This window comes from Lutra lutra, chromosome 13 (assembly GCF_902655055.1).
Source record: "Lutra lutra chromosome 13, mLutLut1.2, whole genome shotgun sequence".
Classification (NCBI taxonomy): Eukaryota; Metazoa; Chordata; class Mammalia; order Carnivora; family Mustelidae; genus Lutra; species Lutra lutra.
In genome coordinates, this window is record NC_062290.1 from 23,395,098 (window position 1) to 23,416,934 (window position 21,837).

At 40.3% G+C, this 21,837-nt stretch overlaps 1 long non-coding RNA gene across 2 annotated transcripts in view; it reads right to left on the minus strand.

Moving 5' to 3' along the window:
• LOC125083064 (uncharacterized) overlaps positions 1 to 21,837 on the minus strand; it is a 57,143-nt gene that overhangs the window by 21,006 nt on the left and 14,300 nt on the right. The window contains exon 1 of one of the 2 annotated variants that reach the window (XR_007122167.1): positions 10,490 to 10,586. The exons of the other annotated variant lie outside the window; for it this stretch is intronic. This is a non-coding gene — a long non-coding RNA (uncharacterized LOC125083064). Of the gene's footprint in view, positions 1 to 10,489; positions 10,587 to 21,837 lie in introns of those variants that run through there. 2 annotated transcript variants of the gene reach the window in all.

A 21,837-nucleotide genomic window follows, 5' to 3' on the forward strand; every position in this document is an offset into this window, starting at 1 on the left:
AATCCTGAGAGTTTTTGAAGCTCCATGACAGAAAGCAGGGACAAAGACTGATATGGTCTTTATTATTTCATACTATCTGAGACACATTTACCAAATTGAGTTGAGCTGGCTACCTCCAAGTTCCCATTGGTCACTTTATAAAAATTAAATTAAAGAGTCTTCAATTCTAGGATTAAAATGCTCCCATTGGAAATAATGGTCTTTAAGCTCTTCCTTGAATATTCATTTAAAACACAGTTAAATAATCCCCAGTTGAAAGCCTGAATTTAAGTCCCTTTTTAACTAAGATGATAGGAGATGAATTCTGACACCTCATATGGGCATTTAAGGCTTTATTATGTTTACTAGCATTTTTATATCACCTTTGAAGTTGCTATTGTAGGGATACCATATAACTTTATGGCCAAATTTCTGGGTGAAAATACATCCCTGCCAGCCAGAGTAGATATCAAATGCTTTGAGTTTTATCAAGGTAAGCACACAGTAGAATAAAACATTTCTTTGTGTATCTGACCAGTGTTGTTTTTAGCAATGAAAATGGAATGAGGGTAGAGATGTACAATTACTATGCTTCAGGTTTTGTACTAATTTGATTAGAAGACAGAAAATCTGCCAGGAAAGTTTTGCTTTTGTATATAAGGAAAATTTAATGGTAGATAAATGGTAAGTAGATCCATAGGTAGATGATAGATAGATATTCATATTTACAGAATATTAATGCATGTATTTGAATATACAGGGAGTCAGTGAGCTTTTTTACTACAAAGGGACAAATAGTAAATATTGTAGGCTTTCTAGGTCATACATCACAATTACTCAACTCTGTCATCGTAGTGGGAAACCATGCCTAAACATTACATGAAGGAATAGTCATGGTGGTGTTCTAATAAAGCTTTATTTATGAACACTGAAATCTGTATTTTATATAATTTTCATGTTTCACAAGTGAATATTCTTCTTTGGATTTTTTTCAACTATTTAAAAACATAAAAACCTCTCAGCACAAAAATGCTCTCAGACAATTACTGTAGACAATCTATGATGATGTCTCATCGCTCTGGTTGCCTGACCTGAGTGAAACTGCTTAACCTGGGGACTCTTCTTCCCAGTATCCCTCCTCTATCTCATTCTTGAAAGACAAGATGGGTTTAATGGCAAATGTGCCCCAGATATTTCCAACATTGACTGTTCATGCTATTAATATCAAGGCAACATAGCTGGTGACAGCTTCTTTCATTGATTCATAATTCATGTCCCTGTTAAAGGGTATCTGATCTGATGAGCTATACATATTTCACTCGGAATATGCTAATGGTGTCAGTTGATATCAAAATAAAACCACAACTTATTTCTTTCCTGACTAGGGAATTAAGGGAGAAAATACCACCGTTGGGGGTGGGTGGGAAATCCCAAGGCCTGGAAAATAGCTCTGATTTTTGAAAGCTCAAATCTTGTTCAAATCACAATCAAACTGCCTCTTAGAGATTATGCCCAAGTCAGTGGTGGGTGTCCTGTGGCAATATGGCAGTATTTCTTATGTACTAGCTTCATAGAGTTTCAAGCTTTGCAAATATATTTCAGAAAGTGGTTGTATTTTTTAAAGCAATTTTTAAAATTCTCTGTTTAAGTGAATAGGTTCATCAGTCAGAAAGCCCAAAGGCAGGTGGGAAAAAAAGGGCAATTTTTTATTGTTATTAAAGTAGGAGAAATAATATCTGAGGCCCGAGGCTCAATTTGTGAAGAGCATGATCCACGGGACTCCTGTTCAAGGTAGACAGCCGCTGAGACACTTCAAAAGATCATCTTTATTGCAGAACAATTGTCTGACCCAGTTTCCTGGTCAGCAACATGCTTTTGTAGAAACTTCAGGAGCTGATGAAAAAGCTCAGCAAAGTTAGCATGTGTACTTTCATCTGGGGCTCTGGGAGGGGAAATATGAAAACGTTTTCAGGTCCCTTGGATTTAGTGCTGACAGGTCTATGGCCATAGGAGCAAAGAATGAAACAAAAGACATGAGCCTGTTTTAAAAGACAGAGTCTAATTTCTTGGCAAATGGGCTTGCTGTTAGGGTTTGTAGAACACAGAGGTCTTTCTGTATTCATAATCTTTTGCCTATCAAAATATTTTTATATTGTAATAAAATCCTACTGTAAAGTACATTTTGACCATTGACTAAGGACTCACTGCCTTGGTATAAAAAGATATTCTTCAACCCGGTCTTATGTCTCCTTGAGAAAGAATTCTTGGTGCATAAGCATCTAAACAGTATTTAATTTGGAATCCCGACATGCATCATAAAACTAACATAAAGAGCAACAATGTATGTTTTAATGATTTCAAGGGGGAAAACACATTTTCTCAAATGGCTCTAAGTTAAGTTCCATTCATTGCATTCTGGAAAATATGACATCTTTAAGCAAAGAGCTCTTCAGCTTTTTATTTTAAGCATCTGTGTACTTACATTTATCAGCAAAAAGAATCTTTCAAAAGAGCTATTCGGTTTTAGAATTTCCTCTTCCAGTTTTTTCCCCCCCTTTAGGTTCATTTTGGAGAATATCATTTTAATTCATTTTTAACCCTACTTTTTGTAGTATTAGTTTCCCAGGTTGCTGTAAAAAAGTACCAAAAACTAAGTGGTTTAAAACAATGGAAAACTACATCTCATGGTCCTAAGAGCTTAAAATCCAAAATCCAGGTATCTACAGGGCCATGGTCTCTTTGATAGCTCTAGGAGATGATCCTTCCTTATATCTTCTAGCTTATAGTGTTTTCTGGCAGTTCTTGGTGTTTCTTTCTTATAGCTAGCTCAGTACAGTCACATGGTCATTTTCTCCTTATGTACCTTCACGTGGTCTTCCCTCTGTGCACACTGTATCCAAACTCCCCTGTCCCCTTTTTTTTTTCAATTTTATTTTTTCAGTGTTCCAAGATTCATTGTTTATGCACCACACCAGTGCTCCATGCAATATGTGCCCTCCTTAATGCTCACCACAAGGCTTATGATCCCCCCTCCCTTCTCTGCTCCAAAATCTCAGTTCGTTTCTCAGAGTTCACAGTCTCTCATGCTTCATCTCCCCTCCAGTTGACCCCAGTTCACTTTTCCTTTCCTTCTCCTAATGCTCTCCATGTTATTCCTTATGCTCCACAAGTAAGTGAAACCATATGATAATTGGCTTCCTCTGCTTGATTTATCTTACTCAGCATAATCTCCTCCAGTCCTGTTGATGTTGATACAAAAGTTGGGCATTCATCCTTTCTGATGGCTGCATAATATTCAATTGTATATATGGACCAGATCTTCTTTATCCATTCTTCTCTTGAAGGGCATCTTGGCTCTTTCCATAGTTTGGTGATGGTGGCCATTGATGCTATGAACATTGGGTTACAGATGTCCCTTCTTTTCACTAAATCTGTATCTTTGGGGTAAATACCCAGTAATGCAATTGCAGGGTCATAGGGTAGCTCTATTTTTAATTTCTTGAGGAATCTTCACACTGTTTTCCAAAGTAGCAGCACCAACTTGCATTTCCACCAACAGTGTTAGAGGGATCCCCTTTCTCCACATCCTCTCTAACACTTGTTGTTTTCTGTCCTATTTATTTTGGCCATTCTAACTAGTGTGAGGTAGTGTCTCAATGTGGTTTTGATTTGAATTTCCCTGATGGTTAATGATGATGAACATTTTTTCACGTGTCTGTTAGCCATTTGTGTGTCTTCTTTGGGGAAGTGTCTGTTCATGTCTTCTGCCCATTTTTTGACATGATTATCTGTTCTTTGGCTGTTGAATTTGGGAAGTTCTTTATAGATCTTGAATATCAGCCCTTTGTCCGTAGTGTCGTTTGTGAATATCTTCTCCCATTCTGTGGTTGCCTCTTTATTTGTTGACTGTTTCCTTCACTGTGCAGAAGCTTTTTATCTTGATGAAATCCCAAAAGTTCATTTATGCTTTTGTTTCTATTGCTTTTGGACAGGTCTTGAAAGAAGCTGCTGTGGCCAGTGTTGAGGAGGTTACTGCCTATGTCAAATATGTAGATTATTTGACCAGAGAGTTGAGGGTCCATACCTGGGCTCTCTACTCTGTTCCACTGGTCTATGTATCTGTTTTTGTGCCAGTGTCATGCTGTCTTGGTGATCACGGCTTTGTAATAAAGCTTGAAATCAGATAATGTGATACTCGCAGCTTTGTTATTCTTTTTCAACATTTCCTTAGCAATTCGGGGTCTTTTCTGGCTCCATACAAATTTTAGGATTGTTCCAGAGCTTTGAAAAATGCCAGTGGAATTTTGATCAGGATGGCATTGAAAGTATAGTTTGCTCTGGGCAGTAAAGACATTTTAACAATCAAACTCTCCCTCTTTATAAGGATGTCAGTTATATTGAATTAGGGCCAATCATAATGACTTGATTACCTATATAAAGATTCTATTTCCAAATAAGGTTGCTGTCTGAGGTATCACCTGTTAGAACTTCAGTGTATCTTTTAGGGGGAAACAAAATCAACCTACAGTACTTGCATTGTTATAATATAATGTTAAATAACAAAAGTAGTATTTGCAGAGTGTGACTGAGAAAATTTAACAGCATTAACGAAGGTGACAGGGTCCTTAAGTCATTTCCAGCTGTCTTATGCCTTCACAACTTGGGGTGTCTGCTCACAAATATAGCTTAGTCCAGCTCATCCCAAGCTAACTGTAGGAGGGGATGGAGGAGATAGGTCTGGATCTCTTTCTGGCAGAACTTTTCCTCAAGGTTCCTAATAAAATATCTGGACATTCATTCTGACCCTCTTAGAATGCACTTCAAGGTCTTCCAAGTCCACCAGCCACAGTGACCCTACCAATGAGCCAGCACCAAAGGGGTAGAGCAGTTCGCATTGCAACTATTCTATGACTCCTCTGATGAGGCATCACTCCTAGCCTGTGCTATGCCAGTGAGAGACACTCTCTCACAGATCAATCAAGCCTTTGGCATATGAGTGTTGGGAAAATTTGTTTCAAACAGAGATAAGTATCAGAGCCTAGAGCAGTGGTTCTCAATTTGAATCACCTGTAGGGTTCTGAAAAAGATCTTGGTGGCCGATCCTCACCTCCATGCTAGTAACTGAGTTGGGTTACTGTGCCATGAGAGCACGAGCATTTTAAAGCTGCCCTCATGTTACTAACGTGTGGCCAAAGGTGAGAACAGTTCATCTAGCACTGTGTTAATCAGACACCATATTAATCAGACATTAATATATCTAGGAATCACCTGGGGATCTTGTTAAAACACAGATTCTGATTCCATGGGTCTGGGATGGGGCTTGAGTTTCTGCATTTCTCCCAGGGGTTGCCGTTGCTGTTGACCCATTGACCACACTTTGCATGGCCAGGATCTAGAGAGCTAGTTATCAAACCTGGCTGCACAATAGGGTATCCAGCAGGCTTATACAAACTGCTGACCCTTGGGTTTTACCTCCAATATTCTGATTTAATTGGTCAGGGGTGCTGTGTGAGCTTCAGGGTTTTTAAAAGATTCCTATGTCATTCTAAATTGCAGCCCAGTGTGGGCCCAGGGCTCTGAAAAAGACAGAAGCAGTCTTTAATTGTTTCTGGCAATCCAACAGTGTGAGCAGGTGGGCTACACTGGGCATCACATAAGTGTACCCATGCTGGGCAAGGGAAGTTCACACCAGTGAGTACCAAGAAAGTTGCCTAGATAATCCTAATGTTCTAGCTTTAGGTTTCTACCCAATAGTCATTACCTTCTTACCATTGCAATATGCTCATTAATACACTGACAAGTGTCCTGGTGGCATTCTTCTTGAGTCATGCTACCATCCGTTAATAACTGCCTTTCTCTTCCATGTCCCTGCTTCCCCCCTAGAGAGAAGGCTGGCAGGTCCTGTGGGCTCTCTGCAGGGAAGAAAGAAAGACTGGCTAAGTTCCCAAGGAGGGTGGTACCTAATGGAACAGTTCACTTGTTGGGCACATAATTTAGAAAGGTGTCGAAATGTGAGAGGTAAAACTAGTGAGAAAGGAGAAAAGAGAATAGTTTAAGGTGATTTTATTACACTGTGTTCACCACTGGGTAAGTGAGGGGAATATTAGTCTCTATGGGAAATCTTTAACTGAATTGATAAGGCTCAAAAATGCATTCATGGTGAATGCAAAGTGCTCCTCTAAGCCTGACTTCAAGGCTTGTGCAGCATAAAAACAAAGGTTGTACAAGGAACCAGAAAGCTATGCATAACATAATTTTTAAAGATTTTATTCATTTAGTTTTTGAGAGAGACAGCACAAGTTGGGAGAGGGGCAGAGGAAGAGGGAGACTCTCAAGCAGACTTTGTTCTGAGCATGGAGCCTGATGGGGGCTTGAGCCCAAGGCCCTGAGATCATGCCCTCAGTCCAAATCAAGATTCAGATGCTTAATCGACCTAGCCACCCAGGTGCCCCTGTGCAAAACAAATTTTTAAGGACAGGTGATAGGGGATCAACAGGCAGAAGTGAGAAAGCAGGCAAGGTGGCTCATGGGGGATGGTATCAAAAGAGGTTAATTAAATCTCCTTCATCTTGGTCAACCAAGGGCTTCCTCAGTCCATGTGAGAGCTGAAACAAGCTTTTGTAACAGCAGTCAGAACTGCTTGAACAGACTTGACCCCCAGGGGAGAAAGCTGAATACTCCCCACCACAGCAGCACCACCATATATCCAGTCCCAGTTTACATGGGTTGTCCCAGCACCTGGTGCAGTTTGTCATTTTAGCACTCTCATTGTGTTTGGGTTTGGACAAGAAGTGGTCACCCATCAAATGGTAGACTCTGTGTTAAAGGCTGAATTGAGTCCTCCTAAAATTCATGTGTTGAAGCATCTACTTGAGTCATGTCTACTAACATTCCATGAGCCAAATCAGGCCACAAGATCAAGCTCAAAGTCAAGGATGATTAAATATACTCATGAACCAAGGCCATGGTAATGATGTGAATATACAATAGTATTTAAAAGGGAGTGAAAAATTACATCAATTATTTGATCTACCACACTTAAGTTCTATCAGTATATTCTTAGAGGTTGATTGGCCATGGATTTATTCTTAACAAATGAACTTTGGACTAGGGACTTACCATCAGGCATATCTAGAATAATTGTCTAGACAACATACTATGAAGCAGTCACTTCCCATTGCTGAGCCTTAGTTTCCATAAAAAAAATATTCGTCTAACGAGATTGGCAATTATAGCAACCACTTGGCCCACATAGTGTTTCATTTATTTATTTATTTATTTAAGATTTTTTTTTTTAATTTATTTATTTGATAGAGATCACAAGTAGGCAGAGAGGCAGGTGGGCGGGGGCGGGGAGAGAAGGCTCCCCACCGAGCAGAGAGCCTGATGTGGGGCTTGATCCCAGGACTCTGGGATCATGACCTGAGCCAAAGGCAGAGGCCTAACCCACTGAGCCACCCAGGCACCCCAGTGTTTTATTTGTTTAATTAGTTGCAAATATTCCAAAGGATTTTGCATTAAAATCCTGTTTTTCTCAATAAACTGAAGACTCTGACTACCATGTGCATGAAGACAACAATCACCAGGAGTAGAGCTGCAGTTCCCCCTTGACATGTCTGCCCTTTCCTGATGCCACAGTCCCCACCAGACTTTTTTTTTTAAAATAATTTTATTTTTATAAACATATAATGTATTATTAGCCCCAGGGGCACAGGTCTATAAATCGTCAGGTTTACACACTTCACAGTGCTCACCATAGCACATAGCCTCCCCAATGTCCATAACACCACCACCCTCTCCCTACCCCCCTACCTCTGGCCACCCTCAGTTTGTTTTGTGATGTTAAGAGTCTCTTATGGTTTGTCTCCCTCCCAATTCCATCTTGTTTCATTTATTCTTTTCCTACCCCCTAAACCCCCCACATTGCATCCCCACTTCCTCATATCAGGGAGAGCATATGATAGTTGTCTTTCTCCGATTGACTTATTTCGTTAAGCATAATACCCTATAGTTCCATCCATGTCGTTGCAAATGGCAAGATTTCATTTCTTTTGATGGCTACATAGTATTCCATTGTATATATATACCACATCTTCTTTATCCGTTCACCTGTTGATGGACATCAAGGTTTTTTCCATAGTTTGGCTATTGTGGACATTGCTGCTATAAACATTTGGGTGCACATGCCCCTTTGGATCACTATGTCTGTATCTTTAGGGTAAATCCCCAGTAGTGCAATTGCTGGGTCATAAGGTAGCTCTATTTTCAACTTTTTGAGGAACCTCCATGCTGTTTTCCAGATTTGCACCAGCTTGCATTCCCACCAACAGTGTAGGAGGGTTCCCCTTCCTCCGCATCCTCGCCAGCATCTGTCATTTCCTGACTTGTTAATTTTAGCCATTCTGACTGGTGTGAGGTGATATCTCATTGTGGTTTTGATTTCTATTTCCCTGATGCCCAGTGATGTGGAGCACTTTTTCATGTGTCTGTTGGCCATCTGGATGTCTTTTTTGCAGAAATGTCTATTCATGTCCTCTGGCCATTTCTTGATTGGATTATTTGTTCTTTGGGTGTTGAGTTTGCTAAGCTCTTTATAGATTTTGGATACTAGCCCTTTATCTGATATGTCGTTTGAAATATCTTCTCCCATTCTGTCGGTTGTCTTTTGGTTTTGTTAACTGTTTTCTTTGCTGTGCAAAAGCTTTTGATCTTGATGAAATCCCAATAGTTCATTTTTGCTCTTCCTTCCCTTGCCTTTGGCGCTGTTCCTAGGAGGAATTTGCTGCAGCTGAGGTCAAAGAGGTTGCTGCCTGTGTTCTCCTCGAGGATTTTGATGGATTCCTGTCTCACAATGAGGTCCTTTGTCAATTTTGATTCTATTTTCATGTGTAGTGTAAGGAAATGGTCCAATTTCATTTTTCTGCATGTGGCTCTCCAATTTTCCCAACACCATTTGTTGAAGAGGCTGCCTTTTTTCCATTGGACATTCTTTCCTGCTTTGTCAAAGATTAGTTGGCCATAGAGTTGAGGGTCTATTTCTGGCCTCTCTATTCTGTTCCATTGATCTATGTTTCTGTTTTTGTGCCCACCAGGCAACTTCTGTCAGTTAGGCTGTGGGCTTGCCTTCTAACTGAGCTTGGAACCCAGTCTAGAGTGTCCAGCTACAACATTCTGATATTCTGAATTGACAGGTTATACTTCCAATACAAACTCACTCCCAGTATTGCTCTTCAAATAGTCTCTGTTTTTGTCAGTGTTTAAGTCTGGGGAGAATTTCTTACTACAAATTTAGTCTTGCACATAAAATCCATTCTTCACACCCTTTATTCACAGTCAGAAAGGAATGCCTTCTGAGTCACCAGTGTTCCAGATTTCTGTGCAGGGATGTTCCCTTAAGGACTGAAAGCTGTGTGGCACTAACGGCATCCTGTTTGGGGACTAGTTGGGAGCTTATCCTGAATAGAAACACAGCTTCTCTTTCTTTCTTTCTTTTTTCTTTTTTTTTTTTTTTTTAAGATTTTATTTATTTGACAGAGAAAAACAAACAAGAGAGGGAGCACAAGCAGGGGGAGTAGGAGAGGGAGAAGCAAGCCCCCTGGTGAGCAGAGAGCCCGATGTGGGGCTCAATCCCAGGACCCTGGGATCATGACCTGAGCCAAAGGCAGACGCCTAGTGACTGAACCACTCAGGTGCCCCCACAGCTTCCTCCATCCACTGGTTGTTTCATCAAAAGACTCATATCCAACCAGCTGCCCTACTAGCTTATCTTCAGGACGAAGTGGGTGGGCTTTCAGGCATGCTGTGCTCCCCCACAATTTATCACAATGAGCAAAGCCCTATGAGGGGTGCCTCTCACAAGAGAACCTCAAAGAAAAGTTGTCAAAAGCTGGAAATAAAACAACAGACAAGAACTCTGCAAAAGTTGAGAGACTGAAAGGTAGGTGATTTTGTTATTGTTGTTTAGTGTTTTGGGCTGGGCAGCTGCTCTAGAAGACAAAAAGGAGAGAAAGAAGAGAGTCCCAGGAGCAGTACATGAAAGAGAGCATGAGAACTATAGCAAGTGAGAAACCCAGGCAAGACAGAAGTACCATGAAAAATAGCTAAAGAGATTCCATCCATCTTTCCTTCTTTGACCTATTTGAACACCAAAAAGTACCCTTAGGTGAGGGCACCATTACTGGGGCTTGAAATAACATTTGCAAAGTCTTTTGTAGTTAAATATATTCATATATTTTTACCTTATTTAACCTTTTTTAAATGTCTGATCTTATTTTTTGTGTGTGTTACTCTTAAAAAATCCTATTTTTAGCTAGACTCAGACTTAGATATAAATGCTCTCAAAATTTGGCCTCCTTCATTCTCTTTTCCAAAAACTTATCAAATTCTGCAGCCCTGCCCTTATTTTTCTTAGTATACCATTTCTTCAGAGCAATTCACTGATGTTTGTGTTGCAGGACAAGTGGAGTAACAAAACACTGAATCTTGAATAATTTAGCCCTCGGTTTCTTACCTTCTTTGTGCAGGGGCTTCCTTATAACACACCAGTGGGCATCATTTTCTTTAGAGAATTTTTGAAAATTTGCAAATTCTGCTAGTTCTTTTGGGGCCACAGTGACAAAGAGCAGTATATCAGTATCAGTATCAGTCAGTTCAGGGATAGAAATCTTATTTTTTTTAAAACAATAACCAAGTTGAGAACAGTCAAATTGGTGTTTACAATGAAAGCTTGAACAGATTTGTGCTTCCTTTCTCCAGTTCTCCTGGGTCTAGAACAAGAATTCCTCTACTCAGTGACGAGCAGACATAGTTATGGTCAAGACAGCCTACTTCATGGGGAAACCTTGTTTGCTGAACTGGACCATACTTTCCACTCTTCACTAGAGCATCAGCAGCAACTTCTGTGCCCATACTTTTCTCATAAAGGTATGTTGTTTGCATTCACCATCCACTGCAGCAAGTTTCCAGCAGCTGGTGACTGGGAAGGAGATTTTCAATTTCATCCTGAAACAGCTGATCATCTCCAAGATGCCCTGAAAAAGAGACGACCTCATTTCATCTCTACTACAGTCCTTTACTGTACGTCATTATCTCTCTTTATACATGAGAAACAGAAGCAGAAAGAGAGATTTTTCTCAAAATTTTTCATTCCATAAATGATAGAAACAAGATTCGAAACTATGTCTTTGCTGCCCCAGACCATGCTCCTTCCACTGCATGAACCTGCCATCTTTAGATAAATAGGAGGGGATGGAACAAAGGCCTAAAACTGTTAAAACACTTGCCAAAATTCACACAGCTACCAAATAGCAAAGCCAGGATTTGAAGCCAGTCTTTCTGACTCCAGGCCCTAAACTCTTAAGCACTTTGATGACTAGGATTTCAAATCTTTCCACATAGGTAGATATCAATCTGGAGCTTAAATAAATCCTGGGAAAGGAATTATATAAATTTATAATTATTGAGAGAAAAGGAAAAATTATTAATATTCCTAATTAAAATGAATCCTCCTAGCATACAAGGCTGCCGAGTATGCGGGTATAGTTTAAGGGAAGGGCCAGGAACCTCTGTGTGCACTCCAACACCGTGTGTATGTGTGTGTGTGTGTGTGTGCGCGCGCGCGCAGGCATGCAACATGTATTGTGTGTGGTACTGTGTGTGTGGATGGATGTGGATGTGGATGTAGGAAGGGAGCTGAGGTGCTCTGATGGAAACAGGGGTGCTGAAGTCAGGAAACACGCCTGGGTCTGATACCTGATGGACAAACACAAGCAAGTCCAACTAGTGCAGTGGAAAGGAAGGTCCAAGCTCCAGTAGGATCAGAAACCAAGAATTAGGTTAAAAATTTATGATCATAACCAAATTGGAGAGAATTCTCTGTGTATTATTTTGTAAACATTTTGTGTTCTACTTTGTGGATATAGAAATTGAAGTTGAGAAAATATAGACACATTACCCAGTGCCAGAGACAGAATGTAGCAGAACAAAGATTCAAACCTCCTCAAGTAGCAAGATGAAGACAAACGCTTCCATGAGTAGGAGAGTTCAGATGAATCTAAGCTATTAGGAAATTTACCAAGGTTCAGTGAAAGCAGAGGGCCAGTTGCCCTTAGCATGGCCTTCAGAAGGAAATACTCACATCTAGCATCCTATTGTCACATTCTGGGAAAGGAGAAAGCACTTGTTTTTAAATGAAGCCACTTAAATTTCAGAATAGGAAGACAAGGAGAACAAGAGTAGGTTAAAATCTTTACTATCCTGGAGGGAAATGTTCAAACTATTCAGGCAAAAAAAAAAAAAAAAAAAAAAGGAGAAGAATAAGAAGGAAGTGGGGAAGAAGGAGGGAAAGAAAGTAAGGTGTAGGGAAGAAAAGGAGCAAGCAACAGTGAGAGGAAGAAACAGTAAAATGAAAGAAAAAAGGAAAAGACAGAAAAAAGAAAGGAAGGAGGGAGAAAGGAATGAAGGAAAAACAGTGAAATGTTAAAGGACATGGGCCCACCACAAATTAGAGCCCTGAGCAGTGAATCTATAGACAGCTGTCACTGAAGGTTATTTTCAGATACTGAAATAAAATACACTCTTATCTTCTGTGCCCCTGTAGATCATGAGTTCTGGAGATCATGGTCTATAATATATACAAATTTTGATAATTCTCCAAGGAATTAGAACAATACTGCGCATACAGTGGGTGTTGAATAAATAAAGGGTTGACATTGATTGATAGTCTCTTCCCTAAAGGAAATTGATCTCCAATTCAAATCTCCAACATAACACCGAGCAAGGTTAATCTTCATATCCCCACAGATGGAGACTAATGGGATAGGCCTAAGTAGGCAGAAGTGCATCAGGAAACCAAATTGGGAAATGATAGCTATTGTCACCCAGGGAATTGCCAAAAATGGATGTCAGTCATGGCCCCCAGCTCCAATGCTTGCAGATACAAATACACTGGTGAAAGAATACTGACCAAAATAAAAAACGCATGATAAATAAAGTTTTAACAAATTATTGAGAACTGACTTTCAGGGCACCTACGTGGCTTAGTTCGTTAAGCATCTGCCTTTGGCTTAGGTCATTATCCCAGGCTCCTGGGAGCCAGCCCCAAACCAGGCTCCCTCTGCTTCTCCCTCTCCCTCTGCCTTCCACTCCCTCTGCTTAGGCTCGCTCTCTCTCTCTGTCAAATAAATAAAATTTTAAAAAAGAAAAGAAAACTGACTTTAGCAAGTTGGTCATGAGCAGCTCTTAGATATGAAAAGCTCTTAGTTTCTGAAAGATGGCAGCTGCCAAAATGCTAAAGGAAGGTGACAGGCACTTCCTCCTCCTCATCTTCAAACCAAATCTCAGTCAAAACACTGCAATACATGCACACAAGTATTGAACAAATGCACGTCAGCAAAGTGGTTCAGGTCCTCCGTAAACAAACCTCCCTTAGCAAGCTGACACTAAGCTCCTACAACCTGCTCTGTAAACCTGAAGAAGCCCTAACTCTGTCCTTCCAGGGACTCCTAAATACTTTAGCCAGTCCCTGCATCTTAATTAGCATTCATTTCACCAATGAGAGCCCATTTCTAATAGCCAGTATGCTGACTAGAAGTTGCCAGTTTCTCCAAAAAGCATTTATTTCTAATATCCATTATGCCAGTTAACAAATAAGGACATAAGGATAAAAACCATGTCTTTAATACTTATCTCTGAAATGTGGCCTTTGTTATATAATGTTAGATGATCACCTCTGAATTGTGGATTCCTGTTTATAACAACTGACTGCCCCTTGGGAGTAAGACCAGCACTCATGTTTACATTATACTAGCTTTCTGTTAAGTATTTATAGTATATAACAACATAACATAAATGATGAACCATATTAAAATACTCTCCTTTTCTTTTTAATAATAATGATTTTAATAACTGGCAAGTAAATACATTCCAATTTTCACATTAAATATATTTAATATTTTCTCTTGACTGGGAAAGAATATGAGACATAGTTGTCTATTATTCATATATACACAAGAAAACCCACCCCAGCCACTCCAAGATAATTTCATACCCTGTGATACGACCTATACAATATTTTGAGCAGCTACTTTCATGTTTGTCTTTTCAGTTGAGGGAACACACACATCAACAGTAATCACTCTGCTTTCTAATTTCTAGTTGTGGCTTAGTCCCCAAGACCACAGGCCTTGGAGAGCCCATTGTCCTCCATAAAACTTCCGTAAACTCCCAGAGAACCTTGTAGTCTTCTGTCCCCTCAGGCTCTTGCAGGCACATGAAGCTATATGCCTGGACTCACTGTGGTTTAGGTTATGGGTCTCACCTGCCCCTGTATCCCAAACCTTTTCTCATCACTTGACCCTAATATGGAAGTCAGTTCCTTATACCGATTTTCACAATATGCCCACATGCATTTTCTTATTCATTCACTCACTCACTCATTCAATGTCTTTACTGAAGATCTAGCAAAATTGAGATGTTTATATTTCCCAAATACAAAACTATAAAATTTAAAAAGAAAATACTTATTTTGGCCATTCTACCACACAGACCAATGTCTCACATCTGGCTGCTTACTGGTCCTCTGCAACAGTGGTTTTATGACATATTAGTTACATTATTTTATAGAGCAGGGTTCCATACTGTCCTTCAAAATCTCTCTTCCCTCAACCCCAGTCAGTGCTTTCAAATTTTGCCCCATTGGGTGGTCTTGATTTTTCCAGGAACACATGACTTTTCACAGGTGGAAAGAAAAACAAACAGCAAAGATATGCAACATAGTGGCCATTTGAAAGTCACATTATATGTGAGAAAGAAATACTAGGAACATTCAAATCACAGGACAATTATCTAGAAATCTCTAATACACATTCTAACTTTCAATCTCTGAGTTATTTACATAAGAACTATTCTCCAGGAAGGGTCATTTCTCCATCCTTCTCCTCTAATGTTGAAACAGTACATTATTATTTTTTCCACATCTAATTTTGTGATACATGACCTTTCTTCAGTTTTCTAGAGAAAAAAGATTACTTTATTTCCTACATGATGAAGATCTTACTCTCCTAGAGATAGCTCTTCTCATTCTATTCAACTCTCTGAAGATGAAAAACTAACCCTTTGAGATTATAAAAATAATACACGGGTATGTTTATATTCCCCCTGGGGTCTAGACTGTAAGGTGACACAGAAGGAAGCTGGCATATTTATTACCAATAAATTTCTCAGGTTTGTTCCCTTTATTATTATAAAAAAGATGAATCTGAGGTCCATTTGCCTATCCAGATGCAAATGAGGGAAATGTGTGTGGGTGCCTGTGTCTTCTGATGCCCGAGTAGTGCAGAACCAGAGAGCTCTAACCCAAGAGGCATGGGGAAGCCATGTTTGCTTCAGAGCAGTCCTGCTCAGATGTGTGTGAGAAGTTTGGGAAGCATGAGTTGCCTAGAACTGTACTTTCGACTGTGTAGAAATATGTTTTGTGAAAGATAAGCAGCAATGAAATAGCAAATTTATAGAGGCACTACTTCTCAAACTCTAATGTCTAAAGGAATTAGCTGGGATCTTATTAAAATATAGTTTCTAATTCATCAGATCTAAGATGGGGCCAAAAGTCTGCATTTCTTTTCTTTCTTTTTTTTTTTTTAAAGATTTTGTTTATTTATTTGACAGACAGAGATCACAAGTAGGCAGAGAGGTAGGCAGAGAGAGAGGAGGAAGCAGGCTCCCAGCCAAGCAGAGAGCCTGACACAGGGCTCCATCCCAGGACCCCGGGATCATGACCCGAGCCGAAGGCAGAGGCTTTAACCCACTGAGCCACCCAGGCGCCCCAAGAGTCTGCATTTCTAACAGACTCACAGGTAATGTCAAATGCTACTGGTCCAAGACATTAGAAACCAGTGGAAGACTTTGCATGGACTCCAGAGCACATTATAAACACAAGTTATTTTGAGTTTTATTTCACTGTTACTAAGGACCTCAAAGCTATATATATTTTTTAAATGTCTGGATGAAGTCAAACTGTTTTAAAGGTTTTTGTGGAAGCAAATGGCCTACGTAAAAAGCGAGGAAATCATGTTTCATGGATTTTTCAGAAAGCCATTTAACCACCATCCAGACCAAAAAAGAGCACATTACCAGCATCCCTGAAGCCTCTTCACACCCACATCTAAATCACTACCCTCCCTTCCCCCTTCTCGGAGGCAATCAGCATCCTGACTTCTGGAAGCAAGGTTGGTTTTTGCCTCTTGTAAACTTTAGAAAACAAAATTGTGCAGTAAGTCATATTTCTGGTGTCATTCACCATTATGTTTGTGATATTCATCCTCATTATTGTATGTAGTTTGTTATGTTTTATTCCTCTGTACAGGGGTTCAGCAAACTTTTTCTTTACAGAGCCAGATAGTAAATAGCTTTTGTTTTGACTGCCATAAAGACTGTCAAAATTACCCAACTCTGTAGAATAAATACAGCCCTAGATAATCCAGAAACAGACCTTGGTCTGTTCCAGTTAAACTTTATTTACAGAAGCAAGGTCATAGTTTACTGACCCCCTCCTCTACTATACTCCATCCTAAGTATGTATCATCATTTATGTCTCCATTTCCTTCTTAATGAGTAAATCAGTTTTCTATTGCTGCTGTAACAAATTACCACAAATTAAGCAGCTTAAAGGAAAACAAATTTACTATTTCCCACTTCTGTAGGTCAGAGTCTGTGTGGCCTCAACTAGTTCCCCCGCTCTGGGTCTCACAAGGCTGGAATCGAAGTATCAGGGGACCGGGGATCTTATCCAGAGGCTTTGGGAAGAATTGCTTCTGAGCTCATTCTTGTAGTTGGGAGAAGTTGGCTTATTGTCATCATAAGATTAAAGTCCCTGTTCCCTTCTTGGCTATCAGCTGGAAGCTGCCTTTAGCCCCTCAAGTTCTCTCTTTAGTCCTTGTACATGGCCCCCTCCATCTCAGAACTGGAAACAACACAGCAAATGCATCTCACACTTGGAATCTCTCTTCCAGGGCTTTCATTTTTTTATGTTTTACCTTTAAATTATTTTCCTCGTCAACAGGTTTAGGGTATGGTATGAAGGACAGATGAACAATTACTTTTTTGTGGGGGGGAGGTCTGGATATCCAACTGACCCAGCACTGTTTATTGATAAGATTGTCCTTTCTCCTTTGCTCCGTGGTGTCCAACCGCAATAAGTCAGTGGCCGTGTATATGTGAGTTTATGTTTGGACTACTTGTTGATTGGTCTAGTTCTCTATCCTTACACTACTGATGACTATAGCTTTATTACAAACTATCTGATAGTGTAAGTCTTTGAATTTTGTTCTTTGAGATTGTGAGTCTGGCAGAGTTTGACCTGAGACTGATTTTGATTGGCGCGTGCCACCTGGTAGAGGGATTGTGGGGATGGCTTCCGTCTGCCTCTTACCACTGAAACCACCAATACTCACTGTAAAGAAATGAGGATTCACTCTATGAATTAATTAGTTTGCTATGCATTGCTAGGTAATTTTGAACTTTATCCTGAAGGCAAACAGGAGTCAGTAAAACAATTTAGGCAAGCAATTAAGTTTTTTAATTGCTATTTTAATAAAGAAGTTAGATGAGAACAACATGGTTAAGTTTTACTTTAAACAAATACACTAATAATCATAAAGTAGATGGGTGAATCTGGAGTTTATTGAAGTGGTTAGATTAGAGATGACAGGACCCTGAGATAGACCTGTGACAAGAATAGTATAGGAAGGTGGTAGAGGTAAAAAAAAAAAAAAATTTAATGGATGCTACTTGGAGATTAATGATAACTGTAGTGTTGACTCCAGTAATGAGGGACATGGTTCTTAGCCAATACTACTGACAAAGAATTCAGGAAAAGTTATATATAAAGGTATAAAGGTAATGAGTTGAGTATTGAGTACATTGAGATTAAGTTGCCCACAACCTATCTAAATGGGAACATTTATCAGAAAGAGGGTTGGTGCTCAGTAGAGAACTCAAAGCTGGAAATAGGCTTTTTGGGGGGTGGGTTTCTGCAATTAGATAATAATTGGAGCTACGACTAAATCAGATCACCCAGCAAATGTGTACAAAGCAAGAAGAAAAGAGTACTGTGGATAGAATCTCAGTGAATTTCAACATCTGTATAACATGCTAACAGAGAGAGAAAGAGAATGACTTGTTTTAGAAGTGGAGAGGGAATCAAGAACAAACAATAATCTTCGATGCACCTCATGTTACAACTTACTCTACAATAATAGAACTATTGCCATCTCTACATAGCAGCTGCTCTACTTAAAATACATAATGTTGTATGGAAAAAAATATTAACCTTGTCTTTGTCCTTTCCAAAAGAATTCATTAAAATAGTGTTTTCTATAGTTGAAGCATTACCTCTAATGTTAATCAAATTATATGACCACACCAGAGATTAACTGATGAGGAACGATAATAATGTTCATGATGCAGTGAGGCAGCCTCATTTTAATTAAAAACCAATAATGACAGAGAAGTGGGAAGGAAAAATTTTCAGCTGGAATCATGTGCTCAGGACTACAAAGAATAAAGGAGGATTTTCTTAGATCATGGAGATGGTTAAGGGGAGATGCTTAGACTGAGAGTGAGTTGGGGTACCCTGTCTTCAATCCAGGGTTCTATTTGCATGTACTGGTGAGCACTGGGTATCTGCAGCTTCTGAAGATGATGTTGGGAGTTCCTAGTGATCTCTCTGTAGTTTCCTAGCAGGGCCCCTACAGTGAAATGCTTGCAATGTGGATAAAAGTGAAATGCAAGGCATGCTGGGACAGGAAAGCCACTCTGCCAGCCAAGCTGTCCTCAACCTGTGAAGAGTCTGTTGCCCTCTGGGCTCTTGAACACAACAACCAAAGGCCATCAGTTCATGGGTTCCATGTTCATTTCATCCAGTAAAGGAGTTGCTTCATCCACAGGGCAGCAAAACAATATAAAATTAGAGGAGGGAATCAAATCAATAGTCAGTCCAGCAGGAGACAGTGAGTGTTCTCCTTTGAGCTGTTAGCAGGTGCGCTGGGTGAATACAGATAAGTTGATAAATGGCTGATTCGATAGACTGGTAGCAAACACATGCTTTGCCAGAGATGACTTTTTAAGTCACCATACATCAAACAGACAGTGTCAGCCTTTGAGGATAAACCTGTGAAGCCTTGTTGTGCTCTTTGAACTACCTCTGAGACCCAGAGACTGAAAAAGGGCCTGAGTGTTCCTCTGAATCCATTGGGAGGATTGAAAGCTTCAAAGAGGAACGCCATCATATCCAAGGGGAAATACATTGATTGAAAGGACCAGTGTGAAATAGTCTTTAATAATTACCAGAAAGCTGGAATCGACTGGTGTTTTGCTGAGCTATATTTTATCTTTATTGGATTAACTGTGACACAGTAGGTTATGTCAAAGGGAATCTGCATGAATATTAAAAGTAAATGTGGTGTGAATAATAGATAACTTACATTAGATGCACCAGCATGCAGTAATTTTTATTCACCTACATAATTAGATTAAAACAAATCTGCTGAATAAAATACATTGTCTTACTATAATCTGGTTTGAAAATATCCAAAAGTTATGGCCATAAGGATGTTTGCTGGTATTTTACATATAAATACATAATTCACCCTAAGAAATGTTTTCCAAAAGGTCCCTGATAGCTACAAGAGTGGGTAAGAGTGAATATTAACAGTCTGAAGCCAGTAAGAAATACCCTTAAGGTCAAATAAGACTTCCACAATGTTGCTACCAGAGTAAAACAACCAATATGTAACTTATGTTCATCTCTTGGAAATTATGTGGCATGATAAATTACCTAGGAAAATTAACTTCCAGAAGGCCCTTATCTGCAACTTAAAAGCCCGCCATGATTATTTTTGTATGTCCAGTTTCCTTTGTCTACTCTAGATCTGGAAGATAAACCTTATTTTTTTTTTAAGATTTTATTTATTTGACAGAGAGAGAACACAAGTGGGCAGAGAGGCAAGCAGAGAGAGAGAGAGAGAGAGAGAGGAGGAAGCAGGCTCCCTGCAGAGCAGAGAGCCTGATGCAGGGCTCCATCCCAGGACCCTGAGATCATGACCTGAGCTGAAGGCAGAGGCTTAACCACTGAGCCACCCAGGTGCCCCTAAACCTTATTTTTAAATGAAGCTACACTCCTCTTTTGAGCTGGGCAAAGCTGGCATCAAGATTCTTCTGGTAGATCCCAAAGCCTCCTGGTCTTTAGGCTGGTAGCTTCCCATCCTCCGCCATCATCTCTCCAGAGGGTATTTTCCATTGCTGCAGAAATTCAGCGAGACTCTGTTGTTAACAAGGGGCAGGTTCCAACGTGGATGCTAGGGACTCCCCCTCCCGTCTTTCTCTCTGCTCCTGGCAACTTCTGAATATCCTGGGCCATTGCAAAAGAGTGTCCATAAAGAGGAGTCTAAATGTGGCTAATGTGGCTAAAATGTGGCTCAGCAAATATGTGGGAGGAACGGACATCACTTCTCCTGGTTATGCTGGCAGTTGTAGCGGGAAGCTCTCCCCAGAGGCCACATGGCTCATCAAGCAGGTGATGCGTGGGCTTTATGCTCATGCTGGAGGCTGGGCTGCCTGTCTTCCCTGGTCCCCACAGCTCTTCAGTGTGGCGAAGAGATGGTGCTGGGCTCTTTCCGCTGATCTTGCTTTCCTCCACGTAGTATCCTGGACTTTATTTAGTTCCCTCCCTCACCCAGCTCCTGTTCTCCTTCCCACCCCAGTGGCCCTGGACTATGTGGCCACATGCCCTGATCTGTCCGAGTCCTGGCCTGGCCTACTCACTTGGTCCCAGCATAATAATAATGCCTCCTTTCATCCTCATCTTTTACCTGTGTGGGCATTAAGTGATGCAGTCACCCTAATTTTGCCCAGTCTTGCCAAGAAGGTCATTGTCTGGCCCAGTCTTCCCTTGAAATCTGCTGTTACAGCACAAACCTGATTCCTTGTTTCTTGTGGGTTCCTAGGCTTGATTCTTTTTAATTTTTTTTAAATTTTTTAAATTTTTTTTAAAGATTTTATGTATTTATTTGACAGACAGAGATCACAAGTAGGCAGACAGGCAAGCAGAGAGAGAGAGAGAGAGGAGGAAGCAGGCTCCCCGCTAAGCAGAGAGCCCGATGTGGGGCTTGATCCCAGGACTCTGGGATCACGACCTGAGCTGAAGGCAGAGGCTTTAACCCACTGAGCCACCCAGGCGCCCCCTATGATTGATTCTGAAGAGCCTTTTTCACACCCTTCTTCACAAAATCAACTCTTGCAAATGAATGTTTCAGTATCAAAGTTAGGTTTCTGAAGCTGGCAGCACACACTTATGGTGGAAGTTCAAGACAGAACATTAACTGCTCTGCTCTCTCTTTATAGTCCTACTACTCTAATTCACCTCGAGACAATGGAGACGGTGGATAGTGGAATATGTCATATACAGAAAAGTCTAGAAAGGAAACCCCAAGGGTTCACATTAGAAGCTATTTCCTAACTATTATCCCACTTGCAGGCCCTCATTCTTGTCATACTTTCTGGGCCTGCTGTAAATTTTGGGGAAAAAATAATAATCGCTGTTAATTCTTGAGTATTTACTAGTACTCAGTGCACAGGTAACCTCCAGTACTTGCGGTAATCCTGTAGGGTGGGTATTATTATCAGTATCCCCATTTAACAGATGTGGCAGCTGGTAAGGAGAGAAGCTAACTCGGCTGTAAAAGGTTATGTAGCTTGTCAGTGGTTGCGCCAGCAGGTAAGACTGTGCAGTCTGACTCCAGAGCTCATGCGCTTAAAACAAAAGGCATTCCTAAAGACACAAAGCTTGCAGATCTATAATGTGGC